Source organism: Oncorhynchus tshawytscha, linkage group LG07 (assembly GCF_018296145.1).
Source record: "Oncorhynchus tshawytscha isolate Ot180627B linkage group LG07, Otsh_v2.0, whole genome shotgun sequence".
Classification (NCBI taxonomy): Eukaryota; Metazoa; Chordata; class Actinopteri; order Salmoniformes; family Salmonidae; genus Oncorhynchus; species Oncorhynchus tshawytscha.
In genome coordinates, this window is record NC_056435.1 from 14,972,282 (window position 1) to 14,984,275 (window position 11,994).

Here is an 11,994-nt window from a genome sequence, read left to right on the forward strand (position 1 = left end):
TGCGCTAACCCATCTGGACAAGAGGAATGCCAATGTAAGAATGCTGTTAATCGATTACAGCTTAGCATTTAACACCATAGTACCCTCCAAACTCGTCATTAAGCTCGAGACCCTGGGTCTCAACCCTGCCCTGTGCAACTGAGTCCTGGACTTCCTGAAGGGCCGCCCCCATGTTGTGAGGGTAGGTAACAACATCTCCACTCCTCTGATCCTCAACACTGGGTCCCCACAAGGGTGCGTTCTCAGCCCTCTCCTCTACTCCCTGTTCACCCACGACTGTGTGGCCATGCACGCCCCCAACTCAATCATCAAGTTTTCAGACGACACTACAGTGGTAGGCTTGATTACCAACAATGACGAGACAGCCTACAGGGAGGAGGTGAGGGCCCTCGGAGTGTGGTGTCAGGAAAATAACCTCACACTCAAAGTCAACAAAATAAAGGAGATGATCGTGGACTTCAGGAAACAGCAGAGGGAGCAGCCCCTTATCTACATTGACAGGACAGTAGTGGAGAGAGTGGAAAGTTTTAAGTTCCTAGGCGTACACATCACGGACAAACTGAAATGGTCCACCCACACAGACAGCGTGATGAAAAAGGCACAGCGGCGCCTCTTCAACCTAAGTAGGCTGAAGAAATTTGGCTTTTCACCAAAAACACTCACAAAGTTTTACAGATGCATAATCGAGAGCATCCTGTCGGGCTGTATCACGGCCTGGTACGGCAACTGCTCCGCCCATAACTGTAAGGCTCTCCAGAGGGTAGTGAATTCTGCACAACGCATCACCGGGTGCAAACTACCTTCCCTCCAGGACACCTACACCACCCGATGTCACAGGAAGGCCAAAATGATCATCAAGGTCAACAACCACCCAAGCCACTGCCTGTTCACCCCGCTATCAACCAGAAGGCGAGATCAGTACAGGTGCATCAAAGCGGGGACCGAGAGACTGAAAAAACGCTTCTATCTCAAGGCCACCAGACTGTTAAACAGCCATCACTAACATTGAGTGGCTGCTGCCAACATACTGACTCAACTCTAGCCACTTTAATAATGGAAAAATGTATGTAATCAATTTATCACTAGCCACTTTATATAATGTTTACATACCCTACATTACTCATCTCATATGTTAATACTGTGCGCTATACTATCTACTGCATCTTGCCATCTTGATGTAATTAAATGTATCACTAGCCACTTTAAACAAGGCCACTTTATATAATGTTTTCTAATCCTACATTACTCATCCCATATGTACAGTGGGGCAAAAAAGTATTTAGTCAGCCACCAATTGTGCAAGTTCTCCCACTTAAAAAGATGAGAGAGGCCTGTAATTTTCATCATAGGTACACTTCAACTATGACAGACAAAATTAGAAAAAAATCCAGAAAATCCCCCTGCTTAAGCCAGTACATGTCCAGGCCCGTCTGAAATTTGCTAGAGAGCATTTGGATGATCCAGAAGAAGATTGGGAGAATGTCATATGGTCAGAGGAAACCAAAATATAACTTTTTGGTAAAAACTCAACTCGTCGTGTTTGAAGGACAAAGAATGCTGAGTTGCATCCAAAGAACACCATACCTACTGTGAAGCATGGGGGTTGTAACATCATGCTTTGGGGCTATTTTTCTGCAAAGGGACCAGGACGACTGATCCGTGTAAAGGAAAGAATGAATGGGGCCATGTATCGTGAGATTTTGAGTGAAAACCTCCTTCCATCAGCAAGGGCATTGAAGATGAAACGTGGCTGGGTCTTTCAGCATGACAATGATCCCAAACACACTGCCCGGGCAACGAATAAGTGGCTTCGTAAGAAGCATTTCAAGGTCCTGGAGTGGCCTAGCCAGTCTCCAGATCTCAACCCCATAGAAAATCTTTGGAGGGAGTTGAAAGTCCGTGTTGCCCAGCAACAGCCCCAAAACATCACTGCTCTAGAGGAGATCTGCATGGAGGAATGGGCCGAAATACCAGCAACAGTGTGTGTAAACCTTGTGAAGACTTACAGAAAACATTTGACCTCTGTCATTGCCAACAAAGGGTATATAACAAAGTATTGAGATAAACTTTTGTTATTGACCAAATACTTATTCGCCACATAATTTGCAAATAAATTCATTAAAAATCCTACAATGTGATTTTCTGGATTTTTTTTGTCTGTCATAGTTGAAGTGTACCTATGATGAAAATTACAGGCCTCTCTCATCTTTTTAAGTGGGAGAACTTGCACAATTGGTGGCTGACTAAATACTTTTTTGCCCCACTGTATATACTGTACTCTATACCATCTACTGCATCTTGCCTATAACATTTGGGCATCACTCATTCATATATTTTTATGTACATATTCGTATCCATTCCTTTTACACTTGTGTGTATCAGGTAGTTGTAAAATTGTTAGGTTATATTACTTGTTAGATATTACTGCACGGTCGGAACTAGAAGCACAAGCATTTCGCTACACTCACATTAACATCTGCTAACCATGTGTATGTGACAAATACATTTGATATGATTTGTGTAGACTCTCACGAACACGATGTTGTTCTCTGTTTTGTATCGACACCCACAAGTGTCTTGGGAATCGTCAGAAGTTGGTACAGCCAATCTGCCAACTATGCCTTGTTGTTCTTTATAAGTGTTTTCCTCACGATCTTAAATTAGCATTCCCCATTCAAATAATGTAGAACTAAGAAAAGATTTAGCCCTTGGTTCACTCCAGACTTGACTGCCCTTAACCAGCACAAAACATTATGTGGCGTACTGTATTAGCATCAAATATCCCCCGCGATATGCAACTTTTCAGGGAGATCGGGAACCAATATACACAGTCAGATCGGAAAGCTAAGGCTAGCTGTTTCAAAGAGAAATTTGCATCCTGTAGCACTAATTCCCAAAAGTTCTGGGACACCGTAAAGTCCATGGAGAATAAGAGCACCTCCTCCCAGCTGCCCACTACACTGAGGCTAGGAAACACTGTCACCACCGATAAATCTACGATAATCGAGAATTTCAAAAAGCATTTTTCTACGGCTGGCCATGCTTTCCACCTGGCACCCCCCGCTTCTCCACCCAAATCCAGATAGCTGATGTTCTGAAAGAGCTGCACAATTTGGATCCCTACATATAAACTGGGCTAGACAATCTGGACCCTCTCTTTCTAAAATTATCCGCCAAAATCTTTGCAAACCCTATTATTGTCCTGTTCAAACTCTCTTTCGTATTGTCTGATATCTGTAAAGTTTAGAAAGCTGATGCGGTCCTCCCCTTCTTCAAAGGGGGAGACACTCTAGACCCAAACTGTTATAGGCCTTTATCCATACTGCCATGCCTTTCTAAAGTCGTCGAAAGCTGAATTATCAAACAGATCACCGACCATTTCGAAATCCACCGCACATTCTCCACTATGCAATCTGGTTTCCGAGCTGATCACGGGTGCACCATGGCCACGCTCACGGTCCTAAATGATATCATAACCGCCATAGATAAAAGACAGTACTGTGCAGCCGTTTTTATCGACCTGGCCAATGCTTTCAATGGCCTTGGTTTCTAAATTACTGCCTTGCCTGGTTCACCAACTACTTCTCAGATAGAGTTCAGTGTGTCAAATCGGAGGGCCTGTTGTCCGGACCTCTGTCAGTCACTTTTTCCTGTATATATCAATGAAGTCGCTCTTGCTGCAGGTGAATCTCTGATCCAACTCAATGCAGACGACACCATTCTGTATACATCCCTTCCTTGGACACTGTGTTAACAAACCTCCAAACAAGCTTCAATGCCATACAACACTCCTTCTGTGGCCTCCAACTGCTTTTAAATGCTTGTAAAACTAAATGCATGCTCTTCAACCGATTGATTCCTGCCCGCCACCTAGCATCACTACTCTGGATAGTTCTGACTTAGAATATGTGGACAACTACAAATACAGTGGCTCCTCGTTTAAAAGTTGCTAGCTTGCACTGTGGGACTTAGCGGTACCCAGCGTCACGGCTTCATTGCTCCAGACCACCACAAGGGGGAGTTAGAGCACTCATTATGCATTTGGGTCCCAAAGTTTTTATATGTTCAGTCATATCGAATGGTTCCAATGACAGATTTTGACGCGAGCCACCCTTCAACAAAGATGGCTGACAAAACATTACGGTTGAACCAGATGTAAGTTGTTATAATGTCCTAACGAGTCAAGCAAAAAATGTACAATTGAGAGGAGTATGTTAGTTATTAATGTAGAGACAAACGTTTGTGCATACTTTTGTCATGACGTTAATTCACATCTGACCTGCTAATATTAGCCAGCTAGCTAGTGTTAGGAGAATTAATTTGTAATTTGTGTTGTTTAATGTTTTAGGGACTTCTGAGAAAACCAGGCTGTCGTCTTGTGAAACAGTGGATGTAAGGAATCTAGCTAGCTAAAGCATTTACTGTAAATTGAATGTACAATTGTGTAAGCTTGCCTTGCAATGCAGCTGAAGTAACACAGTTAACTAACTATTTACTTGCTTATTGTGTAGTGGAGGATTAAAAATAACTGTATGCCTATGGATGTGTAGCTAGCTACAGTATGTAGCTGATCTGTGTGTGAAAACATTAGTTTCTGAACTAATATTCATACTAATCTATGAACCTCAGCTATCATAGTTGTTGTATCAACTTCAAGTCTAAAAGTCTGAATGGCATTAATGAAGCCTATGGATAGAGTAGAATATAATAACTTTATTGTGCCAAGGATGCAAGTCCTGTATACACATGTACTGTAGTTATTACCACGCATGAGATTCCTACATTGTAGCCTGTACATTGAATATATTCACTGATCATGTACTCTTCATGGGCAAATAAAGGTGCGGTTCGGGTATGAATCTCTGAGACATTCTTTTTCAGTCATATCAAACTCCATTATTTGAATAACGCTGTGTCTGCATGTATGTATTATACACTTTTTTTTGTTGAATTTTACACCTTTTTCTCCCCAATTTCAAAACAACGTAGCCATTTCACTCCGTTACACCCAACTTGAAAAATCAAAATATACACATTGCGAGATATTTAGCTAAATAGACAGACGTGTATATTTCCCCTATTGGAAACAATGGGAAGACTGCAGACTTCCAATATAATTTTTGTTGTTTACATTTTAACTATAAAACAACATGAGCAGATCTCATTGCCAACAATAGCGAAGCAGGCATTGTGACATTGAACAATAAGCTGGGAATAGGAAGGCGAGTTGGTGCCAAGGTGTTCAATAGATCTAATAGGAGCCGGCAGGGTGAAAAATGCACTAAAACAAGGCCTGTTTTTTAACGATAACTTCAAAACGACAGCAAGCAAGCTGTGAAATATGGGCATTTTATGAAACTAGGCTCCACGGTAGGGGCAATTAACTCGTTTTTTTATCAGAAAAGAACACTGTTAGAAATGTAATGGGTCCAGCCTACTATCTACACGGAATTCAGAGCACTCTCGTCTGAGTGTACCAGAGCGCAGAATAATTACTTTACGAGCGGACAACACCCATTGAATATGGCCGGTGTCAGTAAATGTTGGAAAAAATGCATAATTAAATTGTTTCCAGCAGCACATTTACAATCACCAACACTCTGTTTAACACGAAAACTGCCTTACCAGCTCTGCTAGGGCAAGTAAAATGCTGTATCATTTGTGTCTGGAAGTAGCTAACTTGGATGCTTGACTGCCATTGTAAGGCCAGAACCCTACTTCTCGGCCCGAATGTTCAGTGTGCTCTCAGAGAGCATCAAGGTCTGGATTTACAAACAGACAATTTTTCTCTGAATGGAATCAACTTAATATTAATCAAATTAATTAAGCCAAATTTCTTCAAATCAATCCCATTTACTATGCTATTACAAAAAAGGTTTTAAATTCTCAGGTAATACGGAATACTAACAAATGCTTCTCAAAGATTTCTACATGTATTGGATAATTTTGAGTAAAAGTACTTTTATTACTCATCTCTGCTGTCCTGCGCCTGACTCCTCTACACCAGCCACACCCAGACCTTTTACAGAAACACACACCCCCAAATGGAGTCAGCAGGAGCAGACAAAACCCCTTTGGCAACATCTCGGCACCGCCATGGATCGCGTGCTGCAGACGATGGACCGATGGGAGAGAGGAGTTCTGCCAGCGCCTCCACCGGCACCACTACAACAGCCACCACCGTTCACCCCTCCTTCACCTGGTCCCAGTGGGATTCGGCTCGCGCTACCGAGTGAGTATGATGGGACAGCTGTCGGATGCCAGGGGTTCCTACTCCAGCTGGAACTCTACCTGGCAACCGTCCACCCAGCTCCTTCGGGACGTGAGAGCGTGTCCGCCCTCGTCTCCTGTCTCTCAGGGAAAGCCCTGGAGTGGGCCAACGCCATATGGGGGGAAGGAGAAGCATTGTTGAACCATTACACAGAGTTTTCGACTGAGGCGGGTGAACGTCTGTTCCATTGAGGCAGGGGACGAGGAGCGCACAGAAGTTCGCCTTGGACTTTGCACCCTGGCCGGCTCCGTTTGGCTCCTTGGATGTAAAGTGCTGCCCATGCTGTTAACAGGGGTGGCAGCTAGCCTAGTGGTTAGAGCATTGGGCCAATAATCAAAAGGTTCCTAGATCAAATCCCGAGCAGACAAGTTAAAAATATGTCACTCTCCCCCTGAACAAGAAAGTTAACTCACTGTTCCTAGGCTGTCATTGTAAATAAGAATTTGTTCTTAACTGACTTGCCTGGTTAAATCATTAAAAAATAAACAGTGGCACAGGTGAGCACTAATGATAATAATAGGGGGTAATAAACACACAAGTGTCTTTACTCAAAAGTGGGACAGGGTTAAACCCTAGGTATGGTATTTGCGATTAGATAGTGTTCAATGCTTTTAATACTCAGAAATAACCCCTAATAAACTAGCTTGGTAACAAAAACAAAGAAGTTATATGTAGAGGTGTTTTGGAACTGAGTTATGTCCTTTTTCCACAACTCCCACTCTTTAGCTACTCCAGATGCCGTTGAGTTAGAGTAATCCAGGACTTCTGTGGGTGGGATTGAGGGCATGCCCTTGAGGCTCACCTGTAAGGCAGAGTATGACACAAAATAAATCTGGTCATATTGATGCCATTTGGTGTCATCACACTTTGGAAGAGTGTCCCAAGCTCATTGACCCCGGAAAGTACCTCACCGTTGTCAACGAGATGTTTATGGATGACCACAGACATAGACACGTTGTAACAGACGTCATACAGCTGACCAAGGAGTCTATCAGTGCCATGCAGTATGTGAAATCAGAGGCCATACTACCATGGGACACTACATAAATGTCACAGTCAAAGGTACTTGTCTATTACATTTTTTCAGTACATTTTTATTATGAGTTACTCTAACCCACGGAGACTTACAATAACGACATTCAACTAAGGTGAAACAACCATGTAGCATGATCATCAGTCAATCAATTAAGCAATCAACAAACCAACCATTTAATCAATAATGTTGAATTCTAACCCTATAACAGCAGCTCCCATAGTTGATCAAAGAAAGGCCAACAATGGTGGACTGAACTGTACATACGAAACACTGGAATGATACTGTGGTCCCTTCTCCTAATACTGGAGTTACTTGAGGCAAGATCAATAACAAAGTAATACACAAAAAATGCACTTGTACATTTATACTTCGCAGCCAATCATAAAATAATGTAGATATTTTGAGGTGAAGTCTCTTGTTTATTGATGATTATATGTGTTTAACAGGTTAATCATTGAGCTGGTTTGCTAGCTGATGGCAGATAACGTCAAGGCTGAACATGACCTATCAATTATAATGGAGACACCATCTACAATACAGATTTACATTATATCAAACCCAAAGAATTAACTGAATCGTTTTACATACGTACAAACAAGGTGCTACGTGACTCAAAAGACTACATCATTTGTAATCAACGGCTAACATTTACGAAAAAACTAAATGTTTTATAAACCAGCTTCAAACTTGTATGTTGGAAGACAGGAGGGTTTGTGCTACTTAAAATAATATCCGATTTCATAGAATTTCACTGGAATAGTCATTTAATTGCTCAATGACAATGTTACGCACACCTCTCAGGACGGTGTCTGTTAGAGGAAATGCCCATACAGGACAGGAAACCACACATAGCAGTTGCACAAACGGAGGACTAAAACAGAGCTAGTAGCAGTCCATGTGGTTGGAAGGGTGAGGGTTAGTAAAATGGTCTGCTCGTCTTTTGATGTTCATCATAATCTCAGTTTTATTTGAAGGCGCAGGACTGCACTGTAATACTTTTTTGTTCTTGTTGTCATGTGTACCGATTTCTTTTGTTTTTTTGTTTTGTTCTCCCCCCTGTTCTTGTCATGATGGGCTATGTCTCTACACCTTTCAGGTCTGCGTCTCTTAGAATAAATGCACATACAAGACAGGAAACCACACATAGCATCTGCACAAACAAATGGATGCCTGATGCTATGTCAACAGCGTTAGTAGCAGTTTATGTGGTTGGAAGGGTGAGGGGAGTAAAGGAATCTGCTTGTCTTGTGAGGTTCATCACAACCTCAGTTTGATGTGAAGGCTCAGGAGTGCACTGTAGTACTAAATACTGTACCTTTACACTATTGTGAAGGAAGTTATTATGAATTGTGAAACTGACTGATATTTTCCGTGAATTATTGGCTACACCACTAGGTCAGAACCTCCCCATATACATTTTGGTTGTGTACATGTGTTCCCCAGAGTTATTTTGTGTACCCCCCAAAAAAACATGCAATAATAAAAGCATGGCGTGTCATACAGTATATGGAAATTAGCCATTTGACAAACTACATACAAATGCGGGCACTATATCTGCAATCTTGTAAAATAATCAAGCATATAAAATAATCAAGCAATTATCAAAGCGTTTTTATATGTTTACACTCATTATCACCCATCTACACGTTTAAATGAGTGGAAATGACCAATTTCACCTTAGGGTAAACTTTAAAGGTAGGGAGACGTAAAGAGGAGACGACCGTGCACGAGTTGTTGCCACAAAACAAGTGAAGAATGTTTTTATTAGTCTCGCTTGCCAGGCTAAAGGCACAACTCTTGGAACTAGTTTTTATCACACGACAGCGAGTGACCAGGGGCTTTGAGAATGTTTTATGTTTTATGCTACTATTGGTTAAGCCTGGGTTGGTATCATAATGCTGATAATAGACAAACACTCTTAAATTTTTCTATCATGGAATGTGTAATTGGTGCTCATGAGTTAATTCTGCACTGTATTGATTGATTCTGTATTAATTTCTGATGAAAGCAACAGCATAATGGCTTTTTTCAAAAAGTTTAATTTTTGTGAGGGAACGCAAACATTGTTACGCAAACTCTTGTTTCACATCTATTACAGATCTATGCTTTTTTTATTGTAGTTTTACTGATAAAAAATAGTATTTATTAAAATGATAATCATCAGTGAGCATTGTCTTTACTCCAGATGGTTTGGAGGTGAGGTGCCCAAGAGTCCCTATCACTGGGAGAGAGGGCATGCCGAGAAAACGTGGTCATATTGAAGCTTCCTGGTGCCATCACTCTTCAGTTGAAAAAGAAAAGCCAACAATGTGGAACTTAACTGGACATAGAACACTGGACTGATACTGTGGTCCCTTCTAATACTGGAGTTAATCTGTAAGATTAATAACAAAAATATTTACATTTACTGTATACTTTGAGGCCTAGCATGTTGTGTTGCCAATGGGGTTATGGGGTGCTCACTGCATGTTATGATTCCTTAGAATGGGATGTAACTATGTCAGAAGGGACAGTTGTTTATTGAATATATATTCTGTGTGTTACAGGTTCATCAAGGCAGAACATGACCCGTCAATCATCATGGAGAGACCATCTACCATACAGATTTATATCAAACCCAAACATATTGCTGAATCATTTCAGATACAATAAGGTGTTGTGACGTGGCTCAAAAGAGTGCAGAGATTGTAATAGTTTACTCCAAATTTAAGAAAAAAATACTTTATTATTCACATTGTGTTAGTTACAATTTCAATCATCAATATGTATGTAGAAAAGGTGGTTGGGTTCGAGCAAAGCCACCCTTTGCCTTGATGACAGCTTTGCACACTCTTGGCATTCTCTCAACCAGCTTCATGAGGTAGTCACCAGGAATGTTACGATCAACTAGGAGTGGTGGGTGGAATCAGGCGCAGAGAGCAGGGTTCAGTCTTTTTTTCCAAATTTATTCCCCAGCGCAACAAAACAGTCACGCCAACACACAGGGCGTATATAAGTTGCCAGTCCAAACAACAGGACAAAATAGTCCGGAGAATAAATAACACCATCAAACACAGAGTAACAAAAACAAGCCCGCACAAATACCCAGCGGGCCTAGTGCCCTTAAATACCCTACAAACAAACCCTAATACAAAACAGGTGTACCCAATTACCCAATAACCCAAAACAAACGGAAAGGGAATCGATGGCAGCTAATAGACCGGCGACGACGACCGCCGAGCACCGCCCGAACAGGAAGAGGCACCATCTTCGGCGAGGTTCGTGACAAGGAATGCATTTCAATTAGCAGGTGTGCCTTGTTAATATTTCATTTGTGGAATTTATCTCCTTAATTCGTCTTCTGTATACAAGTCCATATTTTGGCAAGCTTAACATTTCCAAAACTTCAAGTGCAGTCGCAAAATCCATCAAGCGCTTTGATGATACTGACTCTGAGGACCACCACAGGAATGGAAGACCCTGAGTTACCTCTGCTGCAGAGGATACATTCATTGGAGTTACCAGCCTCAGAAATTGCAGTTCAAATAAATACCTCACAGAGTTCATTTAAGACACATCTCAATATCAACTGATCAGAGGAGAATGCGTAAATCAGGCCTTAATGTTCAAATTGCTGCAAAGAAACCACTACTAAAGGACACCAGAAAAAAGAGACTTGATTGGGCCTATAAACACAAGCAATGGACATTAGACATGTGGAAATCTGTCCTTTTTGGTCTGATGAGTCCAAATTTGATATTTTTGTTTCCAACCGTCATGTCTTTGTGACGCAGAGTAGGTGAACGGATTATCTCCGCATGTGTAGTTCCCACCGTGAGGCATGGAGGAGGTGTGGGTGTGCTTTGCTGGTGACACTGTCAGTGATTTATTTAGAATTCAAGGCACACTTAACCAGCATTGCTTCCACAGCATTCTGAGCGATACACCATCCCATCTGGTTTGCGCTTCGCGGGACTATCATTTTGTTTTTCAACAGGACAATGACCCAGCACACCTCCAGGCTGTGTAAGGGCTATTTGACCAGGAAGGAGACTGGAGTGCTGCATCAGATGACCTGGCCTCCACAATCACCCAACCTCAACCCAATTGAGATGAGTCAGACCACAGAGTTAATGAAAAGCAGACAACAAGTCCTCAGCATATGTGGGAACTCCAAGACTGTTCAAAAAGCATTCCAGGTGAAGCTGGTTGAGGGAATGCCAAGTGTGTTCAAAGCTGTCATCAAGGCAAAGGGTGGCTACTTTTAAGAATTTCAAATGTAACATTTGATTTGGTTACTACATGATTCCATACGTGCTATTTCATAGTGTTGATGTCTTCACTATTATTATAGAATGTTAAAAATAGTAAAAATAAAGAAACCCTTGAATGAGTAGGTGTGTCAACTTTTGGCTGGTAGTGTATATGCAGTGCCCTGCAAAAGTATTCATACCCACTGGATTTCAAATTGTGTGTTACAAAGTGGGATTCAAATTGATTTCATTATCATTTTCTTGTCCACAATCTACTCAAAACACTCTGATGTCAAAGTGGAAGAAAAGTGTAACATTTGTTAAAGATGAATTTGTTTAGGAAAGCCTAAATATACTGGGGCTTAATCAAATCTCGTAATACATTACAGACTCAGTCTGTGAAATAATAGAGGTTGACATGATTTTTAAATGACTTTCTTTCTATGTCTTCCATA